The sequence below is a fragment of the Dipodomys merriami genome, unplaced genomic scaffold, assembly GCF_024711535.1.
Source record: "Dipodomys merriami isolate MVZ:Mamm:240054 unplaced genomic scaffold, mDipMer1.0.p SCAF_172, whole genome shotgun sequence".
In the NCBI taxonomy this organism is placed as follows: Eukaryota; Metazoa; Chordata; class Mammalia; order Rodentia; family Heteromyidae; genus Dipodomys; species Dipodomys merriami.
In genome coordinates, this window is record NW_027203071.1 from 1,784,681 (window position 1) to 1,804,520 (window position 19,840).

The 19,840-nt window shown below is 36.6% G+C and overlaps 1 protein-coding gene and 1 long non-coding RNA gene across 7 annotated transcripts in view; one reads left to right on the plus strand and one right to left on the minus strand.

Moving 5' to 3' along the window:
- LOC138829469 (uncharacterized) overlaps positions 1-714 on the plus strand; it is a 32,954-nt gene extending 32,240 nt beyond the window's left edge. Inside the window, exon 3 of the long non-coding RNA XR_011372612.1 lies at positions 639-714. This is a non-coding gene — a long non-coding RNA (uncharacterized lncRNA). The remainder of the gene's footprint in view (positions 1-638) is intronic.
- Positions 1-19,840, minus strand: part of Pde4b (phosphodiesterase 4B) — a 522,330-nt gene that overhangs the window by 294,234 nt on the left and 208,256 nt on the right. The gene's annotated exons all lie outside the window — the stretch shown is intronic.

A 19,840-nucleotide genomic window follows, 5' to 3' on the forward strand; every position in this document is an offset into this window, starting at 1 on the left:
CATAAAGCATATGCCAAAATCTATACTGGAAGGTAAACCAAGCAGGGTATGTAAGTTCAGGGGTTAAGGATTTTAGGTGAAGGTAAATAAGCTGTACAAAGGAACATGTCATTCATGAGAGAAATGAACTAAGTATGCAGATGAGATGAGCAGCTATTACTTCCTGGAAAATTAAAAGAATAACTTCAGGCAGAATGGCAAAGGAATTGAATTTTAAATAAGTAGATATTCTATGGTCAAAAGTAAAAACAAGTTGGTCTGAAGGTACAGGAGTGCACTGGCTTTAAATCAGTAAAGGGAAGTCTTCTGGGTTGTTAGTCTTTCACCCCTCCTTCAAGAGGGCAGCAGTTACCTCAGAGACTGACCTGCTACTTTAGAGGAGGTGATGACAATGATTTCTAAGGGAACTCATTCCATTATCTCTTTTAAAAAGATCTGCCCCGAACTCTCTGAAGAATTGAATACTGGTTCAACAAGCCAATAGTTAGAATAAAGAGGTTCTCTATCCATTATATATAATGGTCAAAAAGGATAAGAAAGAAAATTTTTAAAAAATGTGTGCTTGTTTTAATTAAGATATAGAGGATAATTCTACTATGTTCTACACTTATATGAGTTCCATATTTTCCTTCTATTAGATCAAGAACACCAACATCTGGGTCTGTTATTTATTGTATGCTTTCAACAGAAAAGCCTGGCCTGTAACTCTCAGCCTTCCTTGAAGCTCTAGAAGACATTACCATGCTGGAATATAGATGTTAGACCTTAGTAGGTCTATAATCGCATAAAAAAAGAGAAATTGTTGTGTCCTATTTAAGAAATCAAGAAAGGAATAGTAAAATATGCAAATGACTTCATCTGGATTAAACAAACTGTATTATTTAAATTAATTTAAGCACTGGATTTAAAATTTAATACTGGGCCAGAATGACTATTCCTTGAAAATCATCCTTATATAAATAAATAAACATGAATAAATTCAAAAAGCCAATTATAAAATGTACCTTTCATGAAAGGCTAGTTTAGCATCTAAATCCCAAAGTCATCTATAAAGTATCCTTTCTTCCTTAGGAGCTTATAAAAATCAAAAACTAAATTTTCACTCAACAAATCATTTCCACATTTATAAAGGGTCATGTTATTCTCATGGTATTTGTTAAATTCCAACTGAAATCCTTAGGCACATAAACCATTCTTTGGTACATAGCTAATTTTGGACCCATCTATGAAATTCTATTTTCTCTGTGTGGCACTTTTTTTAGGAAACTCTTTACTGTCCTTTGCCAGAAATGTCTGCTCTCTCACTTTTGACTCAGCTATATCTTGCCCAAACTTTTTTTTTAATTAAAAAAGTCTTTTCTCTAATGTTACTGGTTAGATCAAATCTTCATGTTTATTCTGTTACAGAATTTTATTCCCTCTTACTACTGAAAATGGATTAAGTAATTAATCATTTGGGGGACAATGACTGACATCACCTACTGTATCCCAAGTGATGAATAAATGAAGGAAATATCCTTGAGATGGAATGTTGGGTAAGGAAGGTCATGGAACTGACTTTCAAACAGGATGCAGTCTGGAGAGCTCTATTCATCTTCTGCTTTTCTTCCATGTGTTGTTCAGATTTAGAGCTTTGGAGAATAAGCTACAAAGTTAAAATAAATACAAAAAATATTGATTCTAAACCTTGTCTTCATATTAGGATTACCTGGGAAGTTGTAAAAAAAATACCAAAGTTCACCATCACTTTAGATCAGTTGCATCATAATCCCTGAGTAGTGATCCCAGACACTGGTAAACATTTTTTTTTCAATCTCCAGGCAATTCCAAAGGACACCAAAAGTTCTCAATCACTAAAAGAAATGATGTCTACATTCTCTCTTGCTCTAATATTTTATCATTCCAATTAAGTAAAAAAACAAAAAGGCAAAGTTTTAAATACTTTATTGCTTTAAATTTGATGTATTTCACATATTCCTTAGAGAAAACCACTAGGACCCAGTATGAATGATGTCTGCTGTGAGAGTTGGGAATAAATAAGCTCCATGGAGTCTCAGTAAATCAATGTTTTATTAAGGTCAGAACAGAAGTGAGCTGTTCTGACAGAACTATTAGCTCTAGGGCTGTATTCTCTGGTAGAAGTTTCCAGAAACAACTTCTCTCTGCTTGTCTCTTAGCAGAAGGGCTCTTTTGGAATCTGAAGATCCATGCTAGCAAACATACATTCTTCTCTGAAGTGAAAATAGATGTGAAAGAAATCACGATGAAGTGTAGAACAAAAAATGGTCAACACTTTTAAATACTTAAGTACATTTTGTCCAGATCTGCAATGCGTAACACAGTGCAATTACTGAGCATTCTTTCTTAGAGAACTGATAAGAGGAACAAAACTCTGATTTTCGTAGAATCTTAATGTTGAAAAGTTTTTAAAAATTGACTCGAATACTTTATCTAGTCTCCACATAAGGCTGAAATCCCATGCTAGCACACATTATATACTACTGCCAGGCCTTAGGTTAGTGCTTGCTTCCCTAGTGCCACCAGTTTTGCTATTATCTCTGTTAGGAGGCAGGTTGGTAAAACTCAGTGGATTTCTTTTTCCTTAATATCTTTCTTCCTCCTAATTCACTTGAAATGAATGATGCAGAACCAGTCAAATTCCTTCTACAATCAATGAGCTTGGGGGGAGGGGCAGTCGTGGGGCTTGAATGCTGGGCCTGGATGCTGTCCCTTAGCTCTTCGGCTAAAGGCTAGTGCTCTGCCACTTTAGCCACAGCATCACTTCTGGTTTTTTTTAATAGTTTATTGGAGATAAGAGTCCCATGGACTTTCCAGCCTGGGCTAGCTTTGAACCACTATCCTCAGATCTCAGTTTCCTGAGTAGTGAGGATTACAAGCATAAGCCACCAGCGCCCGGATGCATGTTTAATTCTTGAAAAAGAGATACCCAGAACCCCCATCTCCTCAGTATATGTGTGTAATCCCTCCACTGATGATTACACAGCACCAGAGCATAGAGTGCCATTATTATTTAAGAATTATAGCTCCCAGACTTTCCATGATTATACCCAGGAGTTTATTTGTAAAGAAGCAAACTTCATTTTGTTTGAAGGGAATCCAAGGTATCTCCTGCTTTTTATTTTAATGATGATATTATATTCCTTATGTTTGCTTGCTTAGACAGGATTATTTCTTTTTGGCTATCTCAGAATATAGAAGATAGCTAAACTGTTCAATGGTTTGAGAAATTAAATGAATATGCTGCCCATCACTTCTGTTCCTAAAACAAAAACCTACTTAGGCAACTAAGTATGATCACTTTAAAATTGCTTCTGTATGAACTTTACAGCTTTGTCCCTCTCTCCCTGGAGATATTAAGAACTCCTAAAACAGATGCTCAGAAGCCATAAAAGGATATTGAAAATCCCTGCCTTTTTGCTAACACAGAGCTCATGGTTTCCTTTGTTGTATCAGCTAAATAAAATAGTAAGATTCAGCAGATCAGATGGCAATATTAACTTTCATCAGTTCCACATGATGATTATCATCATAGTACCTCAAACAAAACCTAAAATCAAAAGAAAAAGTCTTATGTTTGGAAAAGGCTTGAAAATTGTGTGGTTCTGTTCCTTCTAGGTATATCCATAGTATAGTCTATACATAGTCTTCCTATGTCTGTTCTCAGTGAAACTAAGATATTTTTACTCTTATTGGGAGGATAGTCTGAAGGCAAGTCCTGGAGACATGGGACATGGTTTATTTCTTTAGAAAGTATAGCTCTTAGGTAGCCACTTCCCCCATGTCCTAAGAATAACATAAATAGTCAGCAGTTCATGTCTGTAATACTAGCTACTCAAGAGACTGAGATCTCATGATCAAGATTCAAAGCCAGCTCAGGAAGGAAAATCTGTGAGACACCAATTAGTCACCAAAATGTGGAAGTGGAGCTGTAGCTCAAGTGGTAGAGTGCTAGCCTTGAGCAAATCAAAAAAGCTCAGAGACAGTGCCCAGGCCCCCACTTCAAGTTTTAGAACAAATAAGCAGACAGAGAGAGAGAAAGAGAGAGAGAAAGAGAGAGACAGAGAGACAGAGAGACAGAGAGACAGAGAGAGAAGAAAGAGTAGCATGATAAATTCCACAATTCAAACAATTCTAGTCATTAGTTAATGCAAGGGCAGTGTGAAGTCACAATCCATTCAACCCAGCACTCCTTCTCTGTTTTAATAAGGTCAAAATCTCTCTCTCTCTCTCATTCTCCTGGGTTCACATATTTTACTAAAGACTCCATGAAATCTTTATCTGATGAGTACAGAGATAGTGTTTCTCAATTTCAAGAGACAGCTTCTAGAAGGACAAGGAACCTAATTATTTCACATAGAATATGCTGATCACTCCCCCTTCTCAATTTTTCCAATTTCTTATGGCAGACAGTGGTATTCTCATCTTTCTCTCATATCTGTTTTACTTGATAATCTCTCTTTTTGCGTGCTACTCAGGTAGAGAAGAATCAAGCTTCATGCGCTCACCAAGCAAGAGATCTCAACATTGTATTCAGCTTTCTAGCATCTCTATACTCCTGTGACTGAATGACCCAATAAATTATGGAAAGTAGCTTTGTACAATAAAAATGTTTGAATCAAGCAGGCACCGTGGCTTATGTCTATAATCCTAACTACTCAGGAGGCTGAGATCTGAGGATCGGGGTTCAATGCCAGCCTGAGCAGGACAGCCTCTGAGACTCTTATCTCTAATTAACTACCAAAAGCCACCAGAAGTGGAGTTGTGGCTCAAGTGATAGAGTGCTAGCCTTGAGTAAAAAAAATCTACATGATAGCCCCCAAGGCCCTGAGTTCAAGCCCCTGGACTGGCAAAAAATCATAAAGTGAATCACCAACACAAAGCACATTATGTGAATGATCTAACAGCCATATCTGTAGTAAAAACAATAAAACAATAAAAAGAAAAAATACAAGTTTTAATAATTAATTTTAATAATACAATTTTAATAGTATACTTAGCCAAATATCTTAAAAATTTACCATCGCAATATGTATTCAACATAAAATGTATTATGCTGATTTTACACTCGATATACCTTTTTTTCTTTTGTACTAAGTCTTGGAATGCAGTACATTCTTTATACATGTATTATATCCAATTTAGCCTAGGCCCATTCCCAGCATTCAATATTCACATATGCGTTTGTTGGCTCTCATTTTGGAAAGCACATTGACAGTATTACCCCTTTCTGGATGTTTCTTTTTAGAGCAATAGATGAGAATAGATTCTGTATCATACATTTTTATGGAAATTTGAAAACTCTGAAACTTGAAAACTCTTGAGAAGGATGTCTTTTGTATTTTCTTCTTACTTTGTGTATAGTGCTTTAAAGTTAGAAGCAGTAGACAAAAGCATCAGAGAAAAATTACAGATATTTGTCCTACAAAATTTAATCCTGAATCCAGTGACAAATGAAGCCAGACTGGAAACCACAAGATACTATTTGTTGGCCTCAGTCCCCTCTGAATCAAATAAGGGCTGTTGGCATTCATGAAGCATGTTGTGCTATAGTAGTTAAAGAATTAATCTTGACACTTCCGGCATTTATGATTCAATTTTTAGAACAACTTCTTTAAAACTGTTTCTGAAGTGAGGGTGGGGTTCCCAATGTATGTCTAGACTTGGAATTCTATTTGAACTTTTTCCTTGATCATTAATATTTTGGCCAGCAATTTTTTAAATTCTCCAAGGTTCTACTATGACATGAATCTTAGAAATAATGTGATAACCCCACCCCCAAAATCAGTTATTTCCTTATGCTACATTATATGTGGAGATATTAAAACATCTGAGCATCCATATATTAGCTTCAAAAAAGGAATTTCACTTCTAGAAATCTGTCCTTATGTCATAATAATGTGAAAGCAGTGCTGAGTGGAAACAAAGGGAAGCAGGGTTTCTATCCTCAAGAAATGTACAATCCCAAAATGAAGAAATCTGGCAAGACTAATCAAGACTAATGCAGTGACAGTGTAATAAAGGGCAAACCACTTTTTTCTTCAGCCTTTCTGGCTCTCAGAGTTCGTTATATCCCAAGTGCTCCATAAGGCACCATTGAATGAGGGATAGAGATGTATGCAAGTTCACAGTGAAGAAAACTTAAATATTCTCTGGCTAGGGGATGGTCATTTAAAGATGTATTGCTAACAGTTCATAGCAGAGGGGAACAGACATATATACAAAAAGACAAAATGTATTTAGTCCCCTTAGTGTATCATGAAATGAGCCATGTACTGTGACAACTGCTGTTATAAAAAATTAACTCAGATTTAGTGACTAAAATAACATACATTTATTTTCCTGCATGTCTGGAGGTTATAGTTCTTGCATAGGTTTCATTGGACAAAAAAATCAAAATGCTAGTAGGGCTCCATTTTCCTTCCTGGCATCTCTGGAGAATCTACTTCCTCATCTTTTGCAGCTCTTAGGTGCTGTCTATATTTCCTGACTCATAACTGATTGCCTTCCTTCATCTTCAAAGTCATCAATATTGCATCTTCTTGACTGTTCTATAATACATCTCTCTGACATGTGTATGTACACATACATCTATGTACATATATATATACATGTATATATATATATATATATATAGTATAAGAACATTACAGAAAATTAAATAAAATTAAAAGGGCTGAGGGGCAGTGGGTATTGATGAACTGGTAGAACACCAGCCTAGTAAGCATCACCTTATACAAAAATGTGTGATTTAAACAGTTAAAGTATTTGGTTTCCTAAATACTTAGTACTAAACCATGCAGGGCAAGCACCCACATAAATCCCAATCCAGAAAAAGAAGGCGTTGCTATAGAGGGAAAGAGTAGGAAGAGTTTAAAAATAATTTCTCATTCCTGACCTAGAGACTAACTACACTCATCGTTCCTGTGGATGTTAATCCTGTAGAGTATTGGGACAAGCAAATAATTGGTTGCTTTCTAGGATGTTTCCCTTAGTAAATACAATAATACTTCTTTAGGTAAGACTCATGAATGGCAACTACCATGGACCAGAAACGTAATTGGCTATTTTGTTTATCCTTAACCAATTTATTATCTTCACAGCAACTCTATGTATCAGGTATTGCTAGCCAAAATATAATTGAACCTCAGATAAGTTCATGAAAAACTAGTTAAGCAAAAGTTAGTTGGCTGGTAAGTGTCATATAATATGATCTATATAGTGCAAAACAAACCTCCAGTTAAACTAATTGTCATGAGCCTTTACATATCTATGAAACACTTCCTTCAATATAAAGATTTCAAAAACTGGTTAAGCTGGGCACTGGTACTTCATGCCTATAATCCTAACTACTCAGGAGGCTAAGGTTCAAAGCCAGCCCAGACAGGAAAATCTAGCCCAGACTGGAAAATCCATGAGACTCTTATCCCAATAAGGTATTCAGAAAAAGCTGGAAGTGGTGCTGTGGCTCAAGTGGTAGAGCACCAGCCTTGAGCATAAAGAGGCTCAGGGACAGCACCCAGGCCCTGAGTTCAAGTGTCAGGAGGGGCAAAACAAACAAACAAAAATGGGTTAAGTTAGTCAACAGATAACCTCCATTATTCATGGTTGAGGTCATGCAATAATAAAAAGTCAAACAATTTAATTTTCCTGAAGTTTCCAGACCATAATATCCTTTCAAATAAAATTAAAACTTTGATATTACTTGGTTCTCAGTTAAATCAACTAAGCTTAGTGAATATCACTTTTACATAGGCATCCATAGCATAGCACTGGTCTAATGGGTTCCTAGTCTCTCAAATCCTAAGCCATTGTGATCCGTACTATATAATAGTGAGATAGATAGAGTACACGTGACTTAAGGCACTGTAAGGGAAGGAAGAAGGGAAACAGTCACATCTAGAGAAAGGGGGTCTTTAAGCCATGTCAGAAAAAGCAGCTAAGAAGTACCTGTGTATACTCAGTATTTATATCATGTATTTTAGTCTCAGGTGGGAAAGTGAAGATAAAGTAATCTGCACATGAGAAAATGTTGTTCAAGAGTGGCTTATGGGAGAAGAGGGAATGAAACATGCCATAAATCTATAGTGGCTTGCCTAATATTTCCTATCTGAAAATCAAGATGATATCTACTTCACAGCATAATTAGAAGGATTAAATAAAGTGAGATTAATGAGGAAGGGGTAACAAGTTTGACAAGAAATGCACTTATTACCTTACTTGTGTAACTATAACCCCTCTGTATATCACCTTGACAATTAAAAAAAGGAAAAAAATCAAGTGAGATTACTGCATAATGCTCTTTTTTTAGTGAGTGAATATAAAAACATGTCTGGTACAAACTTTTAAAAAACATTTAATATATTTATACAAAAGTAGCTATATATGCTAAGGAGTATGAGAGGAAAGATAAGCAAATGTCAACTACTTCAATATCTACTTAGATAGGAAAGGAATGCAGAACAAAGCCAGGCCATACATTTAGCAATGAACACACTATTTTCCCACACTGAAAAGGCTAAAATGGCCTGAGAAATAATATATTATTTTCTAGAGTGCAATACCCAATGGCATCTTATTGACTCCAATGCCTAAGAAATACTGAAATCACCTCTAGTACTCATAAGGAAGGAGGAACAAATGTGTAATCCCAAAAGCACAGGAAGTTTTCCTGCCTCCCAGATATTCACAGGAAGCCTAGCTAATACTCACTTCATCCTGGAGAGCTGCTTAGTATTCTAGGGTTCAGAAATCACCCTCTAATTTGATAAATCTGTAGCACAGTTACAAGTTGACAGAATTGCTGGAGCTGTATGTACCCTTTGTATACCTCTCAACAGATATCACACAGCTGATCATTTCTCTAGGAGGGCTTCACATTGTCTGAAAACTCCTTAATAATCAAGATTCTTGTAAAACCAAAATTTTGTAAACTTTTCTTCTTTCCTTTGTGAATTTTTAAGGCAATTATTATAAGTAATTTGATAGCATACATGTATTTGAAAATTGATATTTAATTCATTGATATTTCAAATGGACAAAACAAATTGTCCCTATGGAAATTTACTTGTATTCAAAATAAGTATATGCTCTTGGGCTCTCCAGAAATCAAGACTCTAAGAGGGAATTTGACATACAAACGTTTAGTAAGAAGTGTTATTAGTGCTGGCTCTGGTGGCTATATCTGTAAGCTTAGCTATTTGGGAGACTAAAAGACATATGATCACAATTCAAAGCCAGCCAGTGAAGAAAAGTCCTTAGACTTTGCTTCTAAAATAATTAGCAAAAGGCAGGGCTTAAGTGTGGCTCAAGAGGTAGATCATCAGCCAAGCAAGTACAAGGTCCTGAGTTCAAACCACAAAGCACGTACGTACACACACACACACACACACACACACACACAAAGTATACTTGGGCTCAACACGTGGAAAGGAGGAGAATAAACTGAGATTGACATTAGAAGAAACTGAGTTACAATAAAAGCCTTATCACAAGCCTTATCACGACTTTGGCCAATATCACAAGAAGTCAGAGTCATCCCACATTGCTCCAAGATGGCTTAGAGGTCCACTTCTACCAACCATTAAAGTAGCTACTGTAGGGATGGTATGACCTTGGAGAGATGGCATAACTCTTGCTAGTAACTACAGGCTGAGGCAAGTGATTTGTAAGAGAGGTCTATAAATAGCTTATCACCATGTCGTGAAGTTCTTTGATGATAATTTATATATAGGTAAACATTTCTAGAAATTATAGCAAATTTTATGGAAACATCACCTTCTATAGGCCATTCACAGTATGAATATATTAACATGAATTTTACTTTGTCAATATTTCCAAATGACTAAATGATATCAAACCTATTAGAAGGCCAAAGTAACTTTTGTTCTTTTTTTCAAAAAATGTTTATTGTTATTTTAAAGGTAATATACAGAAGGTTAGTTACTCAGAGAAAGAATATATTTCTTTTGGACAGTGTCACCCCTTCCCTCCAAAATAAATTTTTTAACTATTAATTCACTTATTTTGTAAATTATAATTCAATTAAAAGTTTTATGTGTGTATAATAAATATTTTCTACTTCAATCCAAAGTCTTCAAACATAAACCACATTCTCCTTTTCAGAGGCAGAAACCAAGGAAGAGACCTCCTCTTCTTCATTTCCAAATGCCAAGATTAATTATTTATATTCCAGGATTTAATTTCTTAATCTTTTTGCCAAAATAAAAATGCTCACTTTATCAGATTGAGTTTAAATTTTCCTTTTAAATAGGCAGTATTTGTGACCATCATATTATTTTCCTTGTTTTGTTTTAAAGACAAGTCAAATAACTTATCTCAAGTACTAAGACTTGGGAATAAAGTTCATAGTCTAGCATTTGCCAACATTTACTGTGTTTTCTCATTAATTTTGAAAGCCTTCAAAAAAGTAGTTTTAGGGATACAGGTGGACCCATTGCAACAATGAGATGTACAAGTCGTTATGTCGAAAACGAACTTTACAACTTTGGTATGGGGGCGGTGGGGAGGATTAGGTTGGGGGCAGGGTGAGGATGGGAAGGGATGGGAAGGGGAAACAAAGGAGGAGGCTACAAAGCTTGATAAGAAATGTACTCATTATCTTGCCCATGTAATTGTAACCCCTCTGTACAGTATTTTTACAATAAAAAAGTAGTTTTAATGTCAAAAATAGTAAATACTTAATTTAGAAAAATACTTACCTTTTGAAAGTAGGGAAGTTATCTTTTTTTTTTTCAGAAAAAACACATCTTCAAGTGTTCTTTATTCTGTTTTAGTTTTTAGAAAACAAGGGTATCTCAGATATCATAAAGTCTGTTTGGCATACAATCTAAGAAGGAAAGGGAGAACTGAAGAAGTGCAGTTTCATGTAGCCTGAACTAGCTGGAAACACCTATGTGCAGCCAAAGAAAACCACTCCAGTGAGATCCAGGTGCCTAGTCTTTTCTCAAAAGAAATTGTACTGCCAATGTCAAGAGCACAAGATTGTTCCACTGTTACAGTACGCATCCATATATGACTTCTTAGGCCTGTGATTCAAGTCATCAGTGCTCTTCCAGAGTTCAACTTGAAATTTCAAGTTTGTAGAGCACTGGCATGGACCTAAGCAAACAGAAGTAGAACTCTGTGGAATATGTAGAAATACAAAGTTAAATATTAACTCTGGACAGGTGGCAGTTATATCACCCAAGTTAGGCTACTATTGTCCACATTTCCTTTGGCAACATTCAATATTTGGATTCCCATATCCACCACTTCTTACTTTTCCTAATGCAGGCTTCATGCACATTCTCATGAATGGCTCCATTCCTCTTACTGCTTTTCCAGTCCTTAGTTTTCAGTTTGCCTTTATGTGTCGCTGATTAGAGCAGCACCAGTTTCCATAGCAACAGCAATGCTCCCCTCATGAATCTTGAACATCACAGACTAACATACCCATACAGGATACCCTCTTCCATCATTTCTAGTTAATGAGGTAGAGATAAGAAAAATCAAAAGTTTTTTTTAAACAAAGGTCTGTTTCAGTACAGATCATTAGCATATGTATATTGGCCCTGTGTGTCCACATGCTTACAGTACAATCTAAAGCTATTGCTTTAAAACTAGAGGATAGCTTCACAATTTAATGGTCAATCAACACTCCGCAGTATCTACAGGGCACAATGAATCTCATATATTAGTAGAAACATCTAAATACAATATTTAGTTGTTTGTGTGTGTAACATTGCTACATATACACAAGGAAATCTCCATAGTCGCTTGCACTTTCATAGTATTCCCCAGGTTCTCACAGGGTCATACACGGAAGTCACGAGGATTTTGTTCCCAAAATCCTCACTTCTATTTCCACTAAGTGATGTCATTAATGTCATGGTGACAAAAGTACTGCACAGAGATTCATTCCAGCCACTGGTCACTGGTTCAATAAATCATTTGGCAGCTGAGTCATTTATAACAATAGATTTTCAAATATGGAATTATATAATCAATTGAACACAAGAGCTATGGAAACAAATTTCCAAGTTTCTTTGTTAAGCAAGAATATACTAAAACCTATATTGTTTAATTTTTTGAGTTAGATATCAATCTCATAAGTCTACAGGACTCACTATTTTGTGGAGCACTCTGAAAAGGTGTTTTTGCAACTAAAACTATAATCCTGTTTTAAAGTATGTCGATTGACACTATTAACACACATGCCAAACCCCTACACTGTCCCTCCTCTAAACACCAGGCACTAAAAATAAATGAAATATATGAGTATTGTTGAAATGATATTTGTCACTTTGATTGTAGTTTTAGTTTCAGACTAACTGAAATGAATTTCAAATGAGGTCATTTAGATCATTGTCCCCATTATACACAAAACATACCAGAGGCAAAAAGTGACATGACTTTTTCATGACAGGCTTTAGATTCATAGTAGAGTTTAATGTAGTATTTACTCTCCTTGTTGTAGGTTTATGCTATTTCTACTATCCACAAATAATGGATGTTTTAAAATTAATGCAAATATAAGATATGGAGAATCTAGTAAAATGCTCTGCAGTTCAATTGGGCAATTGAGTACTATAGTGTTTAATCAACATATAGATAAAGATTTAGAGATAAATCATTAGGAGTTTTCTCCTCTCATCCCAACAGTGTAAATTAATAATAGAGGACTCCACACTTCCTTCTTCACTTAATCTGTCACTGACATACTGATGTGCAAAAAGTGATCTTTGCATGCCCTCTGGCATCTTCGGTGAAAACTTAAATGTCTCAAGAAACATCTCAACCAGAAATGTGTGGAACCTTTCAGTGAAGAACAGGGGACCTCGAATTGAAATTCTATTCCAGTGTCATTGCTGCACCTGACTGTGTGCTTAGCGGTGCCCTCCCCAGCTTACATAAGTATAAAACAAAGGAGGTATACCAGACAATCTCATTCCTCCTTTTATTACTAACTCTCCATAGGTCCCTTGGTTTATTTCTCCTTAACCACTTCGTAAATTATGTCTAACATGGAAGTTATATCTTTCAGATAATTACTACCAAGAACACTGAATGTCATATAAATATTTTTCTCCTCTCCCAAATCAAATAAGCCCTGGTCAAGATACTTCACCACCACCCCCAAGTCATAAGAGGATATGATCGTGGGAGCCTGCATTATTGACTGTAGAAAAGATTATTCACTGTTCTGTAGGAGGATGGCAGAATTGATTGCTCCTTAGCTGTCAGGAAACAGCTCACCTAGAAACCTTGGAGTATGGGGGTGGCTCCAAAGGAAAAGTTTACTCATAAATACAAGTGATGATTGGATAGTGGAAGTTTAGTGATCAAAAGCCAATAGAAGTGATAGTGGCAGTCACCTTAGCCTTATGCTCAGAGGATTGTGCAAGAGGCACAGCAGGAAGAGGACAGTGAGCTCTCTGCCTAAGTGATAAGTTGCCCAGATGCAACAAATACATGAGGATACTGAAGGCAAGTCTTCAAGTAGCCATGGTCTGCCAAGGACAACTCTAATCACAATGCAAAGAGCAGAATTTATGTGCACACCCTGTGGAGATGATACATCTGTCAGTGAGCAGGCAACAGTCCTGTTCCCACCCACAGGTGTCCATCACCAGTACTAACAAGATCACAACTGCTAAATAAACAAGCAATATTTTCTGTAGCAGGACTGATCGGTTAATGTTGGTGTGGAATGCATTTAGTGAAGGATTTTGATATTGCACCACTTAAAAAAAGAGAGAGAGGTCAAAATCTTAGCTTTGATGATTCTAGCCAATTTTAGTGAAGGTCCAACTTAACAATATGTCTTTGGTGTTATAATTATTGCTCAACCATCTTCAGAAGCCCTTCCTAGAGAAACAGTTATGGATATAAAGTATGCAAAATTATCTAGACATTTCTGCCATCTCTAAAACATTTAATTCAGTTCGACATTCAATGAATAGCTCAAGAACATCTCGAAATACCCATGTCAAAAACAGTTTGCGGAACACTGGGTTTGAGCTCAGCATACTTGGCAGAATAACTACGAATAACATTGAAAAATAAGACTGGCACAGTTGTACAGAAACTTCTAAGAAAAACTGCCTCCTTTCTTTGAGTAACAACAACGAAGAGCACTTATATATTACTCTACTTAAATTGTTAAAGACTTCTATAATCTTTCTGTACTTTTTATTCTTTTGTCAGTCATGGGTCTTGAACTCTGGACCTGGGTGCTGTCCCTCAGCTCTTCAGCTCAAGGCTAGCACTGTACAGCTTGAGCTACAGCACCACTTCCAGGTTTCTGGTGGTTATTGGAGATAAGGGTCTCACAGGCTTTCCTGCCCAGGCTGGCTTTGAACCACAATCCTCAGATCTCAGCCTCCTGAGTAGCAAGGATTACAGGCATGGGCCACTGGTGCCTAGCTAAATCTTTCTGTACTTTGATACCTAGCATGCACTCATCACTTTTGCAAGATAAGCATTATCATTGCTGTTTAACAGATAACCGAGGCATCACAAGGGTAAGTACAACCAGCAAGTAGCAAAGCCTCAAGTCCAACTCACTCATCAATCTCCAGTCACTGCACTTGACTCCTGTGCTATACCATCCTTTAAAGGAGAGATTCATAAATGCCCTATTTCACCAAACCAAGAAACTATCACTAGAAATACTGGTTGTATGAGCTATGTAAACAAAATCACAGTAAAAATATGGGGGCATTATTTGCTGTTCTGTATAACAATTTTCAAAATCCTGTTTATGATTTATGATCTTGTTTCTGTGCATATGCCTCAAATTGGATAAAAGCCAGGTATGGTGGCTCAAGACTGTAATCCTGGCTACTCATTAGGCTGAGATCTGAGGACTGTCATTCTAAGCCAGCCTTGGAAAAAAAAGTGCTGAAGGCTCTTATCTTCAATAAACTACTCAGAAAAAAGCCAGAAGTGGCAGTGTGGCATAAGTGCTAGCATGCTAACCGTGAGCAAATGAGACTCTGGTACAGCACCCAGGCCCTGAGTTTGAGCTACAGAACCAGAAGAAAAGAAATAGTCTAATTGAAGTTCACAAAAATTTTTCTGCAATGATTCTTATGGGTTTTACATTTTCAGTTCTTACCAAACCTTCTCTATGTGAGTATTTTGGGTAGTTCATTCTGCAAGGGACAGAAATAACACAGAGAAAAATGTGTTCCTGTGTAAAGGTAAAGCAAGGTTACATTTCCTCATTGAATACCCTCCTTCATTTTTGTAATTAGTAATTATAGTCATTGTTCTATTCTGTGATCCAAACCATGTAATGCCCTCTAATCTAGTATCTACCTGAAAAAATTGAAAATATTTTAAATAAGAAAAAACATTATATCTGTACTCAATATCCACTAGACATAATTGCTTTATTACCCAGAATAAAAAGTTCTGCATTGTTGCATTCTCCTCATTCTCATTGAACTCTGATGTCATCTGAATATCTGTCACATTCTTCATGTCATACCATATGAACAGTTTGTGAAAGAGATAATGATGCATTTAGTTTATGCTAAATGGGATCCATTTCTTTTCTTGGATGGTTATGAAGTGTGTGGCTTTTGATATATTTTTTAAAGTATATGACCTAGTGACATTTTGTTCACTCTCTTTTTCTTAATTTTTATTATATTTTAGGCTTCACAAAACCTGGATTTGTTCTTGCTCTGTGTAAACATTCTCATGTCATAGGTGATTTACTAAATATTCCTCTGAATGGTCTCCTATTCTTAATCTAAATCTTCAGCATATCCAGTTAGATGACAGTCACTCCCAAACTTTTTTCCCTGCTTCTAGTGATGTCCCTTTCAAATGTTTCTTTTGTTACATTGTTAGAGAATAACTTAATTAACATCACATACTGCAGAAGCACCCAATCCCAGACAGGATCAAGACTAGTGTCTTTGTAGAGCCTGATTGATTATTCCATTCTCATTCTGCAGATGGCTGTAGGCCTCTCTCTCTCTCTCTCTCTCTCTCTCTCTCTCTCTCTCTCTCTCTCTCTCTCTCTCTCTCTCTCTCTCTCTCTCTCTCTCTTCTCTCTCTCTCTCTCTCTCTCTCTCTCTTATCTTTCTGTACTTTCTTTAACCACCAAAAAGGTTGGGAGTGGAGATGTAGTCGTGGCAGAGCACTAGTGCACACACACACACACACACACACACACACACACACACACACACATCATCATCATCATCATCATCATCATCATCATCATCATCAGTTAAAAGAGTAATTCAATAACTAGTGTATGTAATAATGTCCCCAAGTTCCAAAAAAGTAAATCTTACATAAAGCAGGAACATGTATATCTTTTTTTAAGAAGAGGACTTTATCCAAAATTCAAAAAATAAAATCTTTCCCTATCAGTTTGGTGTTAGTTGTGTTTCATTTATATTTCATAATGTATAAAATAAATTAATGCAACTATGTTAGGCAATTAAGTTTTTATTATCATGATTTTTTAAAACTGTTGTGCTCATTATGAATCCAGAAATGTTTACCTAATTAAAACCATACCAATGATTTAAATGTTTACCTAAAAATGCCAGGTTTATGATAAATTTGCCACAGTCATTTAAACAGCAAGCTTTTCAAGTCACAAAAAAATCAGATGCATTGGACAATCTTCAAAACTAGTATCTTTTTTTCCCCTAAAAGATAAGCTTTAGTATCTCACAACAGACATCTAATTATGTGTAAGTTTGGTCAAAGGAATAGCAAATGTTTTGGCATGAACACGTTTTATAATAATTTGTTGGGGAAAAGCTGTCAATATTTTAAGGATGGCTCAACCTACCCTTGTAATCTGTAAATTCATAACCACTAGGATATGAATTATACATATCTCAAAATATAGTTTAAGATGCTAAAAATAGGTAGAAACATGCCTACGATTTGATTTTAGATTTTAATTATTTGACTTGTAGCAAGACACTATGCCTCTTTTCATCAGTTTCATTAGCAACTAAAGCAGGGCTAAAGTAATTCCTACCAAGTCAGGCATAGTGGCTCAAGTCTGCACCGAGCCACCTGGGAGGCAGGGATCCAGGAATTGTAGTTCAAGGATAGTTTGGGTATAAATGTTTGCCATACCCCATCTCAACCACTGGCTGACTCCAGCAACACAGGGAAACACAAGTAGGAAGATTACCGATTACCCCAAATAATCAGTTTTTGGATGAAAATTATCATTTTTTAAAACAAGTCCTTAACATAAAAAATAATCACTAGATGGGGGCTGGGAAGGTGGCTCAGTGGTAGAGCACTTGCCTTGCATGCCTGAGGCCCTGGGTTCGATTCCTCAGCACCACATAAGCAAAAAGAAAAAAGCTGGAAGTGGTGCTGTGGCTCAAGTGGTAGAGCGCTAGCCTTGAGCTGAAGAGCTGAGGGATAGCGCCCAGGCCCAGAGTTCAGAGTGGACCCAAAAAAAAAATAATAATAATCACTAGATAAAGCAGTTGGAGATGTATGTGGCTTAAGTGGTAGAGAATTTACCTAGCAAGCTGCAAGTTCCTGAGTTCAACTCCCGGTAAGAAAAAAAAATTCTTACCACCATAAAGATGGTCAGAAAGTTAAATGAGAAAATACATATTAAAATCAGTATAATATTTGTTAGACCTTCAATGATTCATAGCCAAGGTTTATGGGAATCTTTTTAAATTTCTGGGTTTATTTAAAATTAGATTATCCATGCTTTACTGCGGCCCCAATTCTGTTACTTGTGTGCTCTGATTCTGTCCTACTCAAATACATTAGAAATTAGTTTCTGTAAGTTTGATTTTCAAGGTTTTGTTGGTATTTAGAAAGAAATCCAATTCTTCAGGAAAAAATATTTCAAGGGTTCTGGGCAACTTAACAGAGAGCTCTGAACTAGCAGCTACTCTCAGGTGGATGCAATAAAAGGTTTCGTTTTTACATTGCCCTTAAGTTTCCATATGGACGTTGTACAAGTTGAAACCACTAAACCAATTCAATGAAACCCAAACTGCTGACTTCTGCGCTGTTTTAAAAAGGGCCTCTGTCTCCTACCCAGCATGAGTTTGGGAAAATTTCCATTTATTTGAATAACTGTCATGTAAGCTGTTCAACCAGTTTTTGCTCAAAGATTTAACACAGATTGATTGAACTAGTAAAAACAAATCCAACAGCTGACTTCGACGTTTCACCTTATCTTATTTAATAACTGGCCAAAAAAAAAAAAAAAGGCAGAGAAGTGTTCTTTAATTTCCTCTTCTATTTTGAAAGACTTCAAAGAGCTATTGTTAAAAATAAGTTTAGCCTTAATTCATGTTTCCCCCTCTACCCCAACATACCACAAAAGCACTTAGTAGGCAACAACACAGTAGGCACATTGATCCTCCTGTATACCTTTGTTCTTTATGAGATTTTTTTTTATGGTCAGTCATGGGTCTTGAACTCAGGGCCTGGGTGCGGTCTCTGAGCTCTTTTGCTCAAGGATAGTGCTCTACCATTTTGAGCCACAGTGCCACTTCTGGTTTTCTGGTTGTTTGTTGTAGGTAAGAGACTCATGGACTTTTCTACCCAATCTGGATTTGAACCATGATCCTTAGAACTCAGCCTCCTGAGTAGGATTAAAGGTGTGAAGCCACCCACGCCTGGCTATGAGATCTTGTTAAAGTTGGTTGATAGATCTAACCTCACAAAATGCATCATTTTATATTCTCAGGCTCATGGGAAAAATGTGAATTTCACACAGTAAGAGAATAGTGAATATAATAGCTTACACCGTGCAGAACAGTGCTATTGTTGAGTAGATTGCTAAGATTCAATGTCTGTTGGGTTCATTCTACTGGTTATAAATTGGAAAGGTATTGGATAGCCAAAGACTTTTGCGGGGAGGGGGTCCGGTCATGGGGCCTGGGCCTGGGCACTGTCTCTCAGCTCTTCAGCTCAACGCTAGCACTCTACTACTTGAGCCACAGCACCACTTCCGGCTTTTTTTCTTTTTGCTTATGCTGTGCTGAGGAATCGAACCCAGGGCCTCATGCATGCAAGGCAAGTGCTCTACCACTGAGCTACTTTCCCAGCCCCCTAGCCAAAGATTTTTAAGTAATATGTCTAATCTATTTTTATATTGACAATACTTATATCTACTTTTTGCTATTCTAAAATAATGATTAGTCTTTCAATAAAATATTCTACCCTTTGACAGATCAAAATCTTTTCTATGCCAGAGAAATGTCTTATTAAATCCAGACTGACTCAAAAACCATTGAAATACTCTGCTTTTAGAACTCTACCTTTTCTGGGCTTGATAGCTCACACCTATAATTCTTGCCACTTGGTAGGCTGAAATAATGAGGATAATGGTTGGGGACCAGACCAGGAATATATACAAGATCCCTTCTCAACCAATTCTTATCATCCCAACTACGTGAGTGGCTGAAATCAGGAGGATCTCTGTTATAGGCCAGCTCAGGCAGAAAAGGCTGCATGATGCCACCTCAATGGAAGAAGCTGGGCATAGGGGACACATTATCCTTCCAGTTGTAGTGGAAAGCCTTAAATGGTAATGTTGTACATAGGTACATTCCTGAGTAGAAAGTGAGACACTTTCTCAAAAGAGTGACATGTGTCCCTAATCTGCTAAAGGAGACCAGAAATAACATGATACTGGGTGGAAGAACTGAGAAAGGAAAGAAAATAAGAAAAGCCCATCCTCCAACCCTTGGGTTTGGGGGTTGGGGTGGATCCAGAGCTCATCATGGGTTTCTGAATTCCAAGATATCATTAACAAGTCTTTTTATTTAGTTCAGTACAGGGCAGGTGTCTA